The sequence below is a fragment of the Macaca mulatta genome, chromosome 6, assembly GCF_049350105.2.
Source record: "Macaca mulatta isolate MMU2019108-1 chromosome 6, T2T-MMU8v2.0, whole genome shotgun sequence".
Lineage (NCBI taxonomy): Eukaryota > Metazoa > Chordata > Mammalia > Primates > Cercopithecidae > Macaca > Macaca mulatta.
In genome coordinates, this window is record NC_133411.1 from 153,693,060 (window position 1) to 153,711,318 (window position 18,259).

Sequence of the window (18,259 nt, forward strand, 5' to 3'; positions counted from 1 at the left end):
CACTAATTTTTGTGTTTTTAGTAGAGATGGGGTTTCACCATGTTGGTCAGACTGGTTTGAACTCCTGACCTCAGGTGATCCACCTGCTTCAGCCTCCCAGAGTGCTGGGATTACAGGCATGAGCCACCATGCCCAGTCAGAAATAGTATTTTTAACACTATGATATGGTGATGCAAAACGACTAAAAGTTGCACCATTTCAATGTCTCATTTGTGTCCTGATCTCACACTTTGCCAAGAGGATATTAAAATTTGTTTGTATGTGTGTGTGTGTGACCTTTCTTATGTTGTTGCTTCTTACGGTATGTGATTTTTCTTAGATGACATTTGCTGTAGACTACTCGGGTGCCACTTTATAGAGAAGATAGCATGACAGAGGGCATGTAGGCTGCCATAGGTAGAAGGAAAATGAAGTCCTTATCTACAAATAGACTCCTCCCTACCCTTTGAGAAATGGAGTCACACTGGTTGTGTCCTTGAAGAAAACAAAGGAAGAATTGAGACCATTAATATTAAAGATTTTACTAGGAACATATACTACCCTTTACTGAAACTCTGGAATGAGTATTGTTCAAGTGATTTAAATTCCCTAAAAGATCATTCTACTATGTTAGTTCAAGACTAATGAGCTGAATATGAACAATAGGGCAATGGAAAGAAGAAAAAAAAAAAATTCCAAGTCTTTTCCTGGATTTCAGCCCCAACCTCTTTAACTGAAAAGTGACAGTTGTCATCTTTATTTTACTATGCCATTCTAACTCAGATCATGATGCCTTCATGTATTTCAACTGTACAATTCAATCACAGAATAGAAGATTCTACTTGCAAAATTTAACAATTACTTTAAAAATCACTTGGCAATTTAAAACATTTTAGACAAATAAAAGTGAACATTATGCCCAGGCAAAATATTAATAGGAGACTGTGGAACAATCCATCTTTGCATAGCAATTTGAGAACATATGGTGATACATTCAAACAAAAGGCCATGTTCAAGGTTGAAACAGCCTTTGTGCAATGGGGCCAGGCAATAACTCATGGCATTGATTACATAAAATGTAGCTCCAGGCTTCTTTCCTGGCTTACTGTTTTGTAGGTCCGTGCTGGGTAAGTAATAAGGAAAGCTGGATATGTGCTTAAGGTTTACAAGACAAACATACATCTCTTGGTCATTTATTTACTCCTTTTGTTAATTTATTTTTATGATCTTATCCTGTAACAGATAACATGTAGTGACTTAATAGTCCACCCTAAGTGTGAGATTTGGAAGCAACCTTCTTTACCAACCCAATTTATTCATTGTCAAAAGAAGGAAAACATTGATTTGGGGTAAATTATGTCCTTCTAGTGTCAAGAATAATAGTTGAGTGTGTATAGAGCCTTTTTGAATTATTGTTAAAAACTGGTCATGAAACTGTAACTCTTTATAAACATGTCCATAATTTAATCACAACACAATAAGACTTACGTCCACCAGCAAAGATATAACCGAACAACCACCTTGTGTCAAAGACTGTGAAAATTCAATATAAGATAGAGACCACAGACGCTCTATTTCTTGTCTTCCACGTGCCACATTGGAAGAATAATTGTCTTGAGCTGCACATGAAATACACTAACACTAATGATAGCTGATAAGCTAAAAAAAAAAAGTCTCATAATGTTTTAAGAAAGTTTACAAATTTGTGTTGGGCTGAATTCAAAGCCATTCTGGGCTACATGCAGCCCATGGACTGTGGGTTGTACAAGCTTGGTATAGACCTTAACCACAAGAACCTTACAGCTTAATTAGCTAGAAATCTTGTTTTCTGCTATTATCTTTGATTATTTGAAACTTTCTAAAATAGTTTATTCCCAGCTTTATTAGGAAGAATATGCTAGAAATAATTTCATTGTTCTTGGGTGACAGACTTTGCACTGGCTTACATTTATTTTTCATATTTGATCATTTATGGATACATTTAACAAATATTCACCAACACAACCATGTGCCAGGCATTATCGGATTAAGAACTGAAGGCTGGGCATGGTGGCTCATGCCTGTAATCCCAGAACCTTGGGAGGCTGAGGCAGGTGGATCACCTGAGGTTGGGAGGCTGCGGCGGGCGGATCACCTGAGGTCAGGTGTTGGAGACCAGCCTGGCCAACATGGCAAAACCCCATCTCTACTAAAAATACGAAAATTAGCCACATGTGGTGGCTACTCAGGAGACAGAGGCAGGAGAATAGCTTGAACCCAGGAGGCAGAGGTTGCAGTGAGCCGAGATCGTACCACTGCACTCCAGCCTGGGCAACAGAGTAAGACTCCACCTCAAACAATAACAACAAATAACTGAAGCAGTGAATGCCTTAGACATCGCTATAACTTGCAATTCTAGTGAGTAGCCTATAATACAACATACCAATATCTATGTTAATGAGACTGTAGTATGCTAGGAGGGCTTGTGGAAGATCCACCAAATGCAAGTTTGGATGGTCAGAGAAGCTTCACAAGAGAAGTTGCTTGAGATGAGACCAGAATTAGTTATGCAGAGCAAGAGTCATGAAAGAATCTTGAGGTGATTCTGAGAGAGAGAAAGGGAGAGAGAGGCGGGGAGTAAGAGAGACTGGTTTTCAAGTACTGAAATACTTTTACTATAAAGGGACTGTCTGTCTACAAGTGGGCAGGTGCATTCAGAAGGTGAGAGGGGTAGCAGGAGGCCTGAGTGTTTAGGTCTTTATAAAACATGGAAGGAAGTTAAGTTTAGACATTATCCTAAGATAAGATAAAACCCTTTGAAAGAGTCTAAACAGAGGAGTAGCATAATTAAATTTGTGTGTATCATTCCTGCTATGGGCATATAAGGGTAAGAATTTGAAAGTAAATATGGAGATATTACAGAATATGTCAAAAAATGAATTATGTAATTAAAAATAATTTTTACTTTTATTTATTTGTATACATTTATGGGATACATGTGCAATTTTGTTGCATGCATCGGCTGCATAGTTGCCAAGTAAGGGCTTTCAGGGTATCCATCACCTGAATAACATACATTATAACCATTAAATGATTTCTCATCATTTTCCCTCTTTCCACTTACCCCTTTGAGTGTCCATTATCTATCATTCCATTCTCTACGTCCATGTGAAAACAGTTTTTAGCATCTACTTATGAGTGAGAATATGTGATATTTGTCTTTCTGTACTTGGCTTGTTTCACTTAATACTCGCTTTTTAATGACTTGTTTCTTTCTCCTTTATTCACCTACATGTAAAATTAGAGTATCATATTAATTTAAGAAAGAGAAGACTTATGTTTGTCATTTTAGAATGAAAAACGATAGCCAAGCTAGAGGAAAGAGCATTTTAACTAGAACTTGATAAATAATGATATGATAATTAGAGCTGTGTGAGAATCAAATAGGCAATCTCGAGAAGTAAGTTGTCACTCCTGGAAACATTTCTGCAGGGGAAAGACGATCACTAATAAAGGGATGTTGTGGAAGAGATGACTATGTTGCCAGGAGGTTGGACTAAATTGCCTCTGGACTTTCTTCTGGTTTTCAACTTATGTGAAGGTTCCTCTTGGCTGAATGATGGTTAACCAAGGTTCTAACATTATATTTAGATTGCTGCATTGTCTCAGATTTTTAAATCATTCCCACTTTTTTTTTTCTAGACATACAGGATATTTTTTCAGATATTAAGACGATGTGTTTCTTACTAGAAGACATGGAATGAAATAAGTTAGGAAATGAATTGTTTGTCTGCTGCCCTGAATTTTTTAGACCCTGATGCCTGGCAGAAGGATTATTTTCAGGGCTGTAGGTACATTTTTTTGAAATTTCTGCTCCATTTTGAAAACATCTTGGAGAAATAAAATGAGCAACATTACTCAAATACATAATCCAAAACATAACATTTCCAAAAACCTTATTATACACATTTTGGCACAGTAGTGCTTATCCAATTAACTATATTCACAACCAAGACACTCTCTCCTCTTCTCTCACTTCTCCAAGTGAATTCATATATGAATAAATGAACAAATGTATTAGAGATTCACGGTTGATGTAACAGACAATTTTGGAAGATTTTCCGTGAGCTAAAAGGAAGATATACGGAACAAAGGCTTAGCAATCTCCAAATTGTCAGCGGTATTTAGGACTTCAGTCTTGTTTTAATACTGTACCTTTTCAGGAGTTTCAAATTCACTGTGCATAATTGGAGGTGGTATTACTTCCCATAAATCAGACTCAAGGTAAAGTGAGTTAGGGTAACTTATCATGCACATGATTTTATTTAAAAAGGTCTTTACGTTCTCAAGGAGTATTTCACATATTGTGCTCTGACTTATATTTTTTTTTAGACTTGAGAACACAAAACATAGAGGTTACTAGCCACCTTGGTAAAATCTTAGGATAGGATTTTAGAATCAAATATACATAGTTACGTGCTCCTCATGTAACTCACTCTAATGTTGAAATTTGGAATGAGTTAATTTACATATGATGCTCAGAGGACTTAATACTTTTATAATTTCTATTGTAAATAAATTCTTGATTTTGAAATCTTGTTCATTTGTAGTTGGTATGTTCCGTGTTTGTTATTAGAATATATCTGGGAAGATGACCATATGAGACAAATTACAATTAAAAGTTTATAAACAGTAATTACAGAGATTGTCCTCACCATTTGCTGATAGTCTGCACTAATGGTACTACTAGTGAATCCAATAAGGGCAATTGGATTTTCTTGGATACTTGAAATTTATTATGTGGATATCTTACCTGTGCCTTATTAGGTAACATGAAAATTTATAGTAAGTTCTGTGTCTCCTCTAACTCTTATCTCAAAAGGAGATGAAATCACCGAAACACATTGTTTGAGAGAGTGTTTTTCTGTTTTGAAAGGTCCAGCTGAGATTATGGGAAATGTGCAGGAAGAGAGTTCTACTTGTTGTATTTAAGGGACAGGCTGCTAAGCACCCTCTCAAACCAAGTGCTGGAAAAACAATCACATTGATTTGTAGTTGTAAATTGTCTTCCTCTTACCTATCAAAATCCTTTTTTTATTTGGGGTTTGATGTATCCATACACATACCTTATGAAACTCAAACGATTAGAATCCAACATTCAAAATCTAGGGTTTGGCTGACTGATCTTAGGGCAATGATCCCCTTTGCCAATGGTTTACTCAGTAACAAGAATTCACACCAATGAGATGAAAGGAGCAGACTTGGGGGAATTCCCATTAAAACTTCCCTTTCTTTTCTGAGAGATCATTCAGGAATAACTTCCTCTTTGTTATTCATCTGGATAGCCTAGGTTATTAGTGGGTTACAAGAGCAAAGATTTATATACTTTTCATATTAATTTCTATCACAGGTGTGATGGGAGTTCCGTGCTGTCCTCTCCCCAGGACATACGCCAGCAGAACAGCCCCTATCTAGAACAATGTTTATCACTGTAGTGGAGAAAAATGTCCTTTAGAGCCCATACCCAGAAAAAACTCGTATCGATTCCATTCACACTGCACTAGCAAAAGTGAGCCAGGTAACCATCTCAAACTTCATGGGAGCAGGAAAATGCAAATCTACATGTGCCTTCAGAGCCCACACCAAGGAGGTACCTCCCATTAGTTCTATTCACATTGTACTAGCAAAGATGATCATCTCTAACTTCAAGGGAGCAGGGGTATGCAAATCTATATGTGCTGGGGAAGAAACCAGAAATATTTGTTGGTCAAAATTAATGACTATCACAGTCTTCCTCTGAGCATTATCCTCTGAAGTACTAAATACCACTTTCAATTCAGAGATTGGTAAGCCCTTGTTCCCTATATCTTCCTTTTAACCTGTCTTATGCCTAGATTTCCAGTCTTTCAAACTGATCAATTTCCAAGTGTTTAAGGCAATCTCAGTTGAGTTTTCTGTAACTTGCAGCTAAAATTACCTAACTGATACATATTTATTATGAAATGCTTTTTGAGTAAATATCACCAGCCAAACCCAATTCTAGAGAGAGGATACTATTGTTTATGATTCAGGCCAAATCCCTGCCCTTGGGATCTTACGTTCCAATGAGATTTACTTCAGAACCTTTGGGTAGTAAAAGTAAAATGGAAGCTCTGCCCACATGCAGTGTACAACTCAGATATGCAGTAGAGCACATTTTCCTTTCTATCCTATATAAAATCCCTAGAAATAAACAAAAGAGAATTCGTTATATCTCATTCAGAAACTGCCTGGAAAGGCAGATGCCTGCTGTTTATTTCCTGGCTTTGGACTCTGGTCTATGTGGTGATTGGTCACTGGGGACCTGGTTATCTCTTCAAATTCTGCTTTCTTTGAGTGTCACCGAGAAGCAATCAAGTTTCAGTGGGAGCCTATGCAATATTATAAGCTCTATCTGGGGTATGTTTTTTAAGAACATAGAAATTCAATACTGTGATTTAGCAAAGAGTAAGGAGAGAGTGAGTCAGGAAGTAGACTTGAGTGGAGAACCAAGACTCCCTTGCATTTTCCAGGTCTACTGTGCCAAGCTCTATCGATTCTGACTTTGCTTGATCTGATTTACTAGCACCACCCTGGCCTCAACTTCCTTCAAATACATCAGCATTCACAGGAATGCTAGAAACAGGAATCATGAATACATCTGTATTTAGTTGTCCTTGTGTTGCCACAAAGGAATGCCCAAGGCTGAGTAATTTATAAAGAAAAGAGGTTTAATTGGCTCACAGTTTTGCAGACTATACAAGTATGGTGCCAGCATCTGCTTGGCTTCTGGGGATGCCTCATTGCTCAGTGCTGTTCACCTGACAGTGAGTGGATTCAAATGAGATCTGGTTGTTTAGACATGTATGTGTCTCCTCACCCTCTCTCTTGCTCCTGATCTGGCTGTGTGATATGCATGCTCCTACTTCACCATTCACCATGAGTAAAAGTTTCCTGAGTTCTGGTGGGGATATACATCTCCTAACATCCATTTAATAACTCTATGCTTTATTGTATCACAGCAATTTTCATGCTTTGAGAAGTTTGCCTATTCACATATCTTAGTCCCCATAGTATTGGGAACTCCTTGAAGGGATAGATTAGGTGTGCTTTGATTGATTTCCACAATTTGGTCTGGATAGAATTTAAAGTGACTTGTAAATGTGAATCTATGAAAGATAACACAAGCCCAATTTAGTATACAGAAGGAGAAAAAAAAAGCAGAAAAACATAAAATATTAGTAGAAATGAGACTTAAAATGCAAGCCACAGTGCACTGTTCTAAGAATGCCAGATGGGTTTCAGCCATTGTTCCAGTTTTCACTGTTTGGTAGCAATTTCCAGAAGGGCTACGTTGCAAAGGATTCTCAGGCCACATATAATGGGTAATAGTACTGTGTCTGATTTGTGGCATCTGCATTGGAGACTGAAGGGGGATTTATGACTCATAATTTGCCATTCATGGTCTATATATTTGCTTATGGATGCATGAAAAATTTGGATCTAAACTCTTGGTAAAGGAGAAAAAAAAAAGGTCAGTTGTACAAATTATAGTTCCCACAATACAAAAACACACATAATGTTTAGAGGGAAGCACAGGTTTTTTGGTAGTCTCACTGAGATGGAATCTTTCTCGACAATAATCATGAAGTGGCCATTTTGGTACAATGAACATCACACATGACAACATTCTAAAAAGGGGATACAGTGACAAAATTTATAGTATTATTTTTTCTCACTGACTCTACATAACGGTCAGCGAAACTCTATCTAGTACAATTCATTAAAAATAAGCATTGGTATGACCAGTATGATATAGTATATACATTCTGTTCTCCACCTATCTAGGTAGATTCAGAAAACATATGGAGGAATAGAAAAAAATAAATATACTTCACACAGTCTTCCATGAAAACTCCTCCTTCCAGATAATTTCTGATACATAAACTTAATATTTTGATACAACAAGCTTAATATTACATGTCAAGAGAACTAGTCCCTAAAGTTCAGCTTTATTTATCTATGTGGTCCCTAAAGTTCAGTTCAATTATCTATGTGGCCAGATAATTATAGAAAATAACACGCTGGGTGCAGTGGCTCATGCCTATAATCCCAGCACTTTGGGAGGCGGAGGCAGGTGGATCACCTGAGGTCAGGAGTTTGAGACCAGCCTGGCTAACATGGTGAAACCCCATTTCTAGTAAAAATACAAAAAATTAGCTGGGCGTGGTGGCACATGCCTGTAACCCCAGCTACTTGGGAAACTGAGGCAAGAGAATCACTTGAACCTGGGAGGCGGAGGTTGCAGTGAGCCAAGATGGAGCCATTGGACTCTAGCTTGGGCAACAAGAGCGAAAGTCCAAAAGTCCATCTCTATTAATAATAATAATAAATCATATTGGGTTTTTCAGAATCAATAAGATATATAGGAGATACATTAATAGATAAATAGATAGATAGATAGATATCTATGTACATGCATATATACATTGGTAAATAGAAATATAGATAAGAGATTTATTATGGGAATTGGTTTATGTGGTTCTGGAGGCTGAGAAGTCCCATGGTCTGCCATCTTCAAGCTGCAGAGCCAAGAAAGCCAGTGGTGCATGTAATTCAGTCTCAGTCTAAAAGTCTGATAATCTGGGGAGGTAATGATGTAAGAAGTCTATTTCTAAGTCCAAAAGCCCAAGAACCAGGAGCACCAAAGTCTGAGTGTAGTAGAAGATAAATAGCTCAGCTCCTACCCTTACCCCACTTCTTTGTTCTATACAGGACTTCAGTGGATGATGTCCACCCACACTGAGGGACATTTGCTTTACTCAGTTTATCAATTCAGATGCTAATCTCTTCCAGAAACACCCTCACAGGCACAACTGTGATAATGTTTTACCAGTCATTTGAGCATGCCTTAGCCTATCAAGTTGACACTTACAATTATCCATCATATAATTACCCGTCATAATAAAAATTATAATAATATCTGACATCTGTTGAACACTTACTCTGTACCACAAACTCTGCTCAGCTCTTTACCTACCTTAAATTTTATTTATTCATTATAAAGAATTACTTTATTATAAAGTAAATCACTCAAAAAAGTGACATTTTTCAAAAGAGAAAATTACCAGTGTTAAGATTAAAGCATTCTCACTAAAGCTCAAGTAATAATGGGGAGACCCTTTGAGTCCAAGGTCTATAATCTTGACATGGCCAATTCTACCAATAAACATGCTTCAGAAAAAGACAAAAAGAGCTGTAAGTACAATTGTAACTATCTTGAGAAATATTTGCTGCCTGGTTGGAATTATTTTAAAAGATAGTCATCCCAGCTCCAATGTAGTATGGGTCTTTGTCTTTTCTGTTCCATCTTCATGTTCCCAGTAACCAGCACAAGAAAGTACTTAAAAATAGTATTGGAATTAATCTTGTCAGTGAAGCAACTAAAGACCAGACCCATTTTTGTGCAGATAGACACATTTGACTGAATGTTCTTTCAGTCAAACAAATTAGTTACGTATTCTATCTGCCCACTTTCTGAGATAGTTTCCTATATGGGTAATATATTTAATTTCATTAGCTTTAAAATCATTGTCTAAACATCCTCTTTTTTTTTTTTGCCTCAAATATTGCAGGGAAATACATCTACCTCCTCCATTAGATTATAAGGGGTTTAGTTAAGGATAGAGGGAATTTCATATAAGGGTTATTTTTATTTGTAAGCACAAGGTGTCTGATTTTTCTCTTCATTTGACAATTAGGCACACACCCAGAATTAGTGCCAACTTCAAAGTGGGATTTTTTTTTTCTTTCACATAGTAATCTGATGCAGGTAATTCAGCAGGGTGCAAAATAAAGTCATGTTTACTTGATCACTAGGCTTCTAATCATCTCCAGTAAAGATTCTAGGGGGGCGCAGTGGCTCACGCCTGTAATCACAGCACTGTGGGAGGCCGAGGCAGGTGGATCACCTGAGGTCAGGAGTTGGAGACCATCCTGCTCAACATGGAAAAACCTCGTCTCTACTAAAAATACAAAACTAGCCAGGCGTGGTGGTACAGGCCTGTAATCCCAGCTACTCGGGAAGCTGAGGCAGGAGAATCACTTGAACCAGGGAGGCGAAGGTTGCAGTGAGCCGAGATCATGCCATTGCATTCCAGCCTGGGCAATAAGAGAGAACCTCCATCTCAAAACAAACAAACATAAACAAACAAACACAATGGTTCTAGGAACAAGAAATGTGTGTTTTTTATCTCACAGAAATTTATTCTGAAAATTAAAGTAGTTGAACTCTATCAAAAGATGAAAAGTTGATTAAGTGAGTTAGGGGACTACCCCGATCTCTAAGGAAGACACTGTGACTAGCACACATTTGTCCTAACGTTTTTTTTTTAGTTTAGTGTTTTTTTTTTTTTTTTGGCATGTGCCACCTTCAGAGACGGAATTCTAGTTTTATCCACCATGGACTGACCTAAGATGATACTTTTATTTCCTCACATTTAGCTTGAATTTCCACATAAATATTTCACTGGTCATTTGATGTTTTCCTCTTTTATAATCATTTTCTCTTTTTTCTTCCTAGCAGTACTCCAAATTTCCCAGCTATAAAAATGAGTGGAATTGATTTCACTGCTAGTTTTATAATTGAATTGAAATTTTCTTAAGTTAATCAACTTTTTTTTTTTTTTTTTTTTTTTTTTTTTCCTGAGACGGAGTCTGACTCTGTCGCCCAGGCTGGAGTGCAGTGGCCGGATCTCAACTCACTGCAAGCTCCGCCTCCCGGGTTTACGCCGTTCTGCTGCCTCAGCCTCCCGAGTAGCTGGGACTACAGGCACCCGCCACCTGAGGCCGAGACGGGCGGATCACGAGGTCAGGAGATCGAGACCATCCTGGCTAACACAGTTAATCAACTTTTTATCTTACTGGCAATAGCAATAAACTCAGACATGGGCACAAGACACAAAATAGGTTAATTCAAAGTCAGTGAAACTCAGTGGTGTTTGGCTATGGGAAAAAAAAGATTGTTTCTTCCTTATATGGACTTTGAAAAAAAATATGGAACTGCTGATATGCTGATAGTCATCTTGAGATCATGTGGAAGAGGTATGCTGAGAAAGAAGATGGTTCTGAGAAAGTATTGCTGAGAAATGGTGAGGATGGGGATGGGGAGATAGTGAGAAAGAAAGTCCTTTTGAGTCCTTTTTACAGCTGCATTGAGGCTATTTTCACTCCTAAAATCACCAGCTACTTAAGCCAGTTTCACATATGTATGTGTATATTGCAGGTGTCTAGGAACTTCAAGCCCCAGGCTCTCCTTATTGGGAATTTGTGGGTTTTATTTTCAACTCTTATGTTTTGCAACAGAAAGAAATAAATATGAGAGAGAACTTTAGTTTATACTTTAATGTGAAACGAAAATAACTATTTCTTTATTTTGAACTGTATCCTCACGATGCTGCAATCTGTTGCTTTCTTCCTAATTTTTTCCAATAAATCTCTTAAAGACTTATTAGTATTCATTAGTATCTCAGAAATAAAACTTCAGAATGTTGGAAGAGTCAAATACATTAAATTGTCCCCCCAAATTTCCATCAAGTAAAGTGATAAAAATAAGGAATAAGATTTTTAAAGGTCTTATTCTCTTTCTTTTGTTATCCTTTAGAAAGATACTCATAGAGGACAAAATAGATATGTGTGTACAAATACACAAATTAGTCCAATTTGAAATAACTGAAAGAGCCTAGCAAAAGAAAGTGTGAATGAGATACAGAAAAATTTGCTGCCACAGCCAGCACTTTGCCATACTCAGCACTTTGCAGTCAATTTGAATACATCTGCATATGGAAAACAAAAATACTTAGATTAATTTAATTTATGAAATATATTCCTTTCTCAATTTTACAAATTTTTGCTTAAATACAAATTACAAAGCTTGTCAATAAAATAAAGTTAAAACAAAGATCATGGTCTAATGGAGTTTGTAATATGTCCATTTTGTATACGAGTAAGCTGTACAAAATGGGGCAAATCTGGAAAAGTGAAAACTGAAATAGTCACCAGTGCTGAATTATATATGTGGACCAGTAGTTCTGTTCTTAAAGAGGCAGCAACACAGAAAAGCTAACCTTTGTTTTTCTTAGACAATATCTGGTAGTGCTTAGGAAAACTCATTTTGGACATAGATAAAGCAGGGCTTAAATCTCTACTTTTGCTTTTTACATCTATGTGACCTCTCTGGTATTTTGCCATCTGTAAATTGGAAATAAAAATGGCATTTCCCATGTTGGTTTGTTGAGGAGATTAAAAGAGACAATTCACAGAAAGTGGTTGCATCAAACACTGAATGAAGATTTAGAAGCATATCTTGGTGACTATGAATTATTAGGCTCAAAATTACAGAAAGATGTCAAAGGAAAGACCATCTGTGAAAGCAAAGCAAATGTGAACAGATAATTCCATCCATTTGCTAATTCATTGTATGTATATTTATTGATTAAGACCATGGGATCTAGAGATATTCTGTCTGAATTTAAATCTCAATTCTTCTACCAAATCTTATTTTATTATGAAATGTATCATACATACAAAAATATATAAACTGTTTATTGTACACATACAAACATACAGGTAAAAAGTATTAATAAACAACTAATGAAAAGAATAACATTAGCAACTGTGATCCATCAATCAGATTACATATGACAGCATACCAGTATATATTCTCTCTGTGCCCCTCTCTAATTATATAGCTCATCTCCCTCCTCAGAGGTAATGAATAACCTAATTTTATATATTTCTTTTCTTTCCTTTATGGTTTTGCCTCTAACATGTCAATTATGTATTATAGTCTATCTATCCTTCTATCCTTCTATCTATCTATCTATCTATCTATCTACCTAGCTACCTACCTACCTACCTACCTACCTACCTACATTTCTATTTATATATCCCCTCCAATATGTTGATTATATATTAGTATACCTAATCACTATATTATTCATTGTTTCTACTTTGAAATTTATGTAATAGTGTATGTAGTTTATTAAAGTTTTGATGTACTTTTATTTTTGAGTTTTATTCTTGTAGATCTATGAATGAAGCCACATTTCATTCATTTTGCTGGTATATAATATTTCTGTGTATTAACAAAATTGTATTTTATTTGTCTATTCTACAGTTGATAGGCATTACTTTTTCTGTTTTTAGCTATTATAAGCAATTATAAACAATGCTGCTGTGAATATTCAAGCACATATCTCCTGGACACATGGGCAAAAGTTTCTCTAAGGTCTACTTGGTGGTAGAATCACTATGTCAGATATACTAGTTAATGCCCAAACTATGCCATATTAGTTGTAACAAATGACTTTTCATATTCTCAGTGTATAAAAGTCTTATTTGCCCTAGCCTCACCAATACCTGATCTTGCTGGACTTGATTTATTTATATTTTTGATGGTGTAGGAGAGTGGAAGGTAGAGCAATGAGTTAAGTATGAAATAATACCCCAATGTAATTTTATTTTCATTTCCTAACAACTAATGTGGTTGACCATCTTTTAATATTCTCTTAGTCATCTGTGTTTCCTCTTCTGTGAAATACCTATTACTATCTCTGTTCTTCTACCAGCAAAAATCAGCTGTTTTCTTCTAAGTTTTGTGGCACTTTGCACTACACATGCAAACCCAGTCAAGAAGCCATGGTAAGCCCCCTTGCACAATTCTGGGGTTCCTTTTGTATATCTCCCCTTTTCCTGTAACCATCCTTAACTTCCAGCTCACCTGTTAGTCCTGAACCCAATCTCCGATTTCTCAGTTTGTGTGCCTCTTCCTGCATCACAGTAGGAAAAGTGAGACTTACCTACATGTTTCCCTTTTTCTTTGTCAAGGACCACAGGGATTATATTTCTGCTTCGCCTATACTTGTTGTCCAATGGCAGAAAATAGTCATTTGGTTTAGTTTTACAGTTGTTTGTTAAGAGATGGTAAGTTCAATACTCATTCCTTTATTATGGTTGGACATGGAATTCCTAAATTTCAATTTTAAGTATTTTCAAATTTGTACTATGATTTCTTCTTTGGCTTATGAGTTTCTTAAATTTTTCTGAAATTTTCAAACGTGGGGTTTTTAAAAATTCTTTTTGTTGTTAAGTTCTAACTTCATAGTATTATTATTTTTTAATATGGTCTTTACTGTAGCGATCCTTTTGAATTTTATGAAGTTAGCACAAGGGTAGAAGACATAGTCAATTTCCTCAAGTGCTTGAGAAGAATATGCATTTTCCATTTTAAGTGTAATATTCTATTCCATCCCATAGATCAAAGTTTTTATTATACTCTTAAGAACTTCACTAATCTTACTAGACTTGCTATTTAAAGTACCATTTATAGAGACATGTTAAAATATCTTACTATGTGGGTGAATGTTCTACTTTTTCTTTATAGTTCTATTAACCTTTTCCTTAGTATAATCCAAGGCAATAATATTAGGTCCATGTGAGTTTTAAATTGTTCTTGTGGAGTTTGGGAACTGGATATTTATTAGAGATCAACACCTGTAAAGAGAGAGAGAGAGGAAAAAGGATTGTTCAAAGAAAAAACTCAAATTGCAATGCAGGACCAACAAAGCCTAGAAGAAGCTGGCAGCAAGCATTTCCTTCAGAGTATCCTATATCAGACTAAAATGGCCAAGCCTTTGAGCACCACCTTGTTCAGTCATCAAATGCAGGCTGCCCTGAGAAGAGAGTAGCTGTTTATATCTGAGGTACACAGGCCACTGAATGATCTCCACTGACTGCACTTCCCACCAACAGGCAGCAAGTCCCTCTTTGCTGTGGGGTCTGGGGCGTCTGCCTCTGTGTTCTTGTCACTGTGCAGTCAAAATCACTTCTCCATGTATTTTTGAGAAGCAATTTCTTCTCCAAGACTCATGTGGGTTTTCTTTCTGAGGAGAAACTTAGGAGAGAGAGGTATGTTGGGAAAAACTACAGCTTCCACAGCTTCAGTGAATCTGGTTTCTGGACTGCAGTGGATATTCATTGTTTCCTCTCTTCACCATCCATTCTAGATTCACCTTGCCCTCAGCTACCACCTCTGTTGACCTCATTGCCTTACCTGGTAGAGGTTGCTCAGACCTTATTTTTGAGGTTTCCAAACCCCCGGTCACCATGTCCTTCTTAGGGTTGTTGAATGTCTCCATTTATAGTCACAAATGCATAGGAGAGTAGCAGGAGACAAACATGTGGATCACCTTGCTTTTTTACTCTATTCTTTCCAATTGGGTAACAATATGTCTACTTCCTCCTAATGATCCCATCTACCACCCCTTCACGACAATGACTATTTGCCTGTCGGTCCCTGGACACAAGGAGTTTGTAGTGCTTGAATAAAAGCAACCATAGCTTTTATTCAGTCGAACTCTTACTGTGTTTGCAGGTAACAGTGCATCTCTGTTGGGTACCAGGATCTTCAATCCCATTGATCCCTCACTTTGGAGAAGCAGAGTCAATATATGGAAGCAATGGAAATTAGAGCCACATTGTCTTCTACCCTTGCTTTTTGGATCCATGCATTCATTTTTTCAACTGAGTTCACAGCTCTGTACAAATATCTTCATTTCATGCATATACTGCATCCTGGAGGATAGTATCTGGAGGATAACATTTATGCTTACAGAGTTTTACTCCTAAACTAGTGCTTCAGCTGTTTCTTCAGCAGCTTGTTAAAATTTATTATCAGTTTAGGGCAATGCAGTCAGGGAATCCATGGTCATGAGCTCACCCCACACCTCCTTGGCAGTGAACAATGAATACCCTGGTCCAATGCAATGTTATAACAAATATAACTGGACCAAATATCTTTTTTTTTTAAATGGGGTCTCACTCAGCCACCTAGGTTGGAGTACAGTGATGTGATCTCGGCTCACTGGAATCACCATCTCCCGGGTTCAAGCGGTTCTCCTGTCTCAGCCTCCAGAGTAGCTGGGATTACAGACACACACAATCATGCCTGGCTAATTTTTTTTTCTTTTTTGTATTTTAGTAGAGACAGGCTTTCACCATGTTGGCCAGGCTGATCTTGAACTCCTGACCTCAGGTGATCCACCCACCTTGGCCTCCTAAAGTGCTAGGATTACAGGCGTGAGCCACCGCTCCTGGCCTGGAGCAAATACCTTTAAGCCCTCAGATAGTAGTGCTGGTTGAGGTCTTTCATGCAGGAACAGAAAATCTATACTTGGAACATGTCTACTTCTACAAATCATTGACAGCTCCATTATGTACATACCCCCAGTGAAGTCAATTTGCTCCAAGATGTACATGAGTCTCCTTGAGTCTGAAGATTCAGCATTAGTCTCTGTTTTGGCAGTTTGGACATTTACCAACAGCTATAACTAAACCAGTCTTGGTAATCACAAGTTCAAATTGTTCTGTCTTTGAAAAGCTCTCATCTCTTATACTTTGGGCACATTCATTCACATGCCCATTGGGTTAGTTACTGGTGGAGGAACCTACAACAAAAATTGGTTGATGCCAACAGACTAGGGTAATTTTTCTACTTGGTTGTTAGTACCTGTTTCATTTTACATCTGGAAGGTGTAGATACATAATATTATACTATATTATATATAATATTTTATATATATATTATATATAGCTGAATAACCAGGTGCAGTGGCCAATACTCCGCCCATTGAGAACATATCCCCTCAGCACCCCTTGAAGGCCACCCTTAAGTGGGGCTCAGTGCTGCCATCATTCATTTCAACTTGCAACCACATATTAAGACAATTGAAGACCAATGAAAGACAGTTAAAGATGAATACGAATTATTTTCCTCTTCTATCATCAGTAGCAAGGGGTTCTCATGTAGTCATAGACATTAACTGAGGGAAGCAGCAGTGGTACAGAAGTTGTGGGTCTGGGTTACCTGATCATAACGTTTGCTTGGGCCTTCTAATCCTACTTATGCTTAATCTTGAATGTGTCACTTCCATCTTACAGTGGCTTGTTGCTTGGCCTGAACTTTTCAGTTGTAGGGTTTGCTGGTTCTGGGCACACAGGCCGATGGTCTGAAATTCCAACTTTATCAGTGCTCAGTAGCAGGCCAAGGGTTGGTCTTTTCTCAATGTGTATATAGTTCTTTACCACATATAGCATAGCCTTACTCTAGTCTCCTTTGACCTGAGATGTTCTTCTCCTACTGGACTCTGCCACAGAATTGATACATTTAGTTGCCCCTCGGATGTCATCAACACCACAGAGTCTGCTGGATTTTATGGAGTAAGCAGCAGAATATTTAATTACAATTTAGACTGTTGCACGGCTGTTTCTGGTTTGGGGCCCTGCTATAGTTTGCTTTTTGGATCCATGCATTCTTCCCACTGGGGACACTGCCCTACAAATACTTTTGTTTCACCCATACACTGCATCCTGGAGGATGGTACCCTGTTTTTGCTGTAGTTTGGATGTTTATCCCCTCCAAATCTCAGGCTGAAATTTGATTCCCAGTGTTAGAGGTGGAACTTAATGGGAGGTATTTGGGTCACAGGTGTATATCCCTCATGAATAGATTAATATTCTCCCTGGGTGAGAAGTGAGTGAGTTCTTGCTATATTCTTGTATACAAATCCTTTGTTTTATGCATGTATTATAAATATCTTGTTCACATCTTTGAATGCAAAGATAATGAAGAAGGAGATGCAGATGTTGAGAAACATATTACAGTGTCTTGCTTATATTACAGGATAATGATGTTGGCATTTATGAAAAGCTGTGACTTACTGGATCTACAAGCTTTGGAAAATGATTTATAAAGCTGAGCAGGGGTAATAAGAAGCAGCTTTAGAAACCTGATGTTATCTATTTTCTTCCTGCTTTCTCTCTCTTTTCTTAGTTTTCAAACTTAGTTACCAGTATACTTTTGTTGAAATTTACAAATTCACATGCATTTATAAGAAATGCACAAAGTGATCCCATGTAATCTTTACCCAATTCCCTCAAAAGGTGACATTTGCAAAACTATGCTACAATATCACCACTAGGATATTGTCATTGATACAATTCATCAATGTTACTCAGGATTTCCCCACTTTTACTTGTATTCGGGTGTGTGTGTGTGTGTGTGTGTGTGTGTGTGTGTGTGTGTTTGGTTCTACACAATTTTACCATGTGTTGGTTTCCGTATCCCCCATCACAGTCAAGATTTGGAACAGTTCCATCACCACAAAGCTTCCTCATATTACTCCTCATGACCATGTCTACCTCCCACCCGTGTCTACCTCCCATT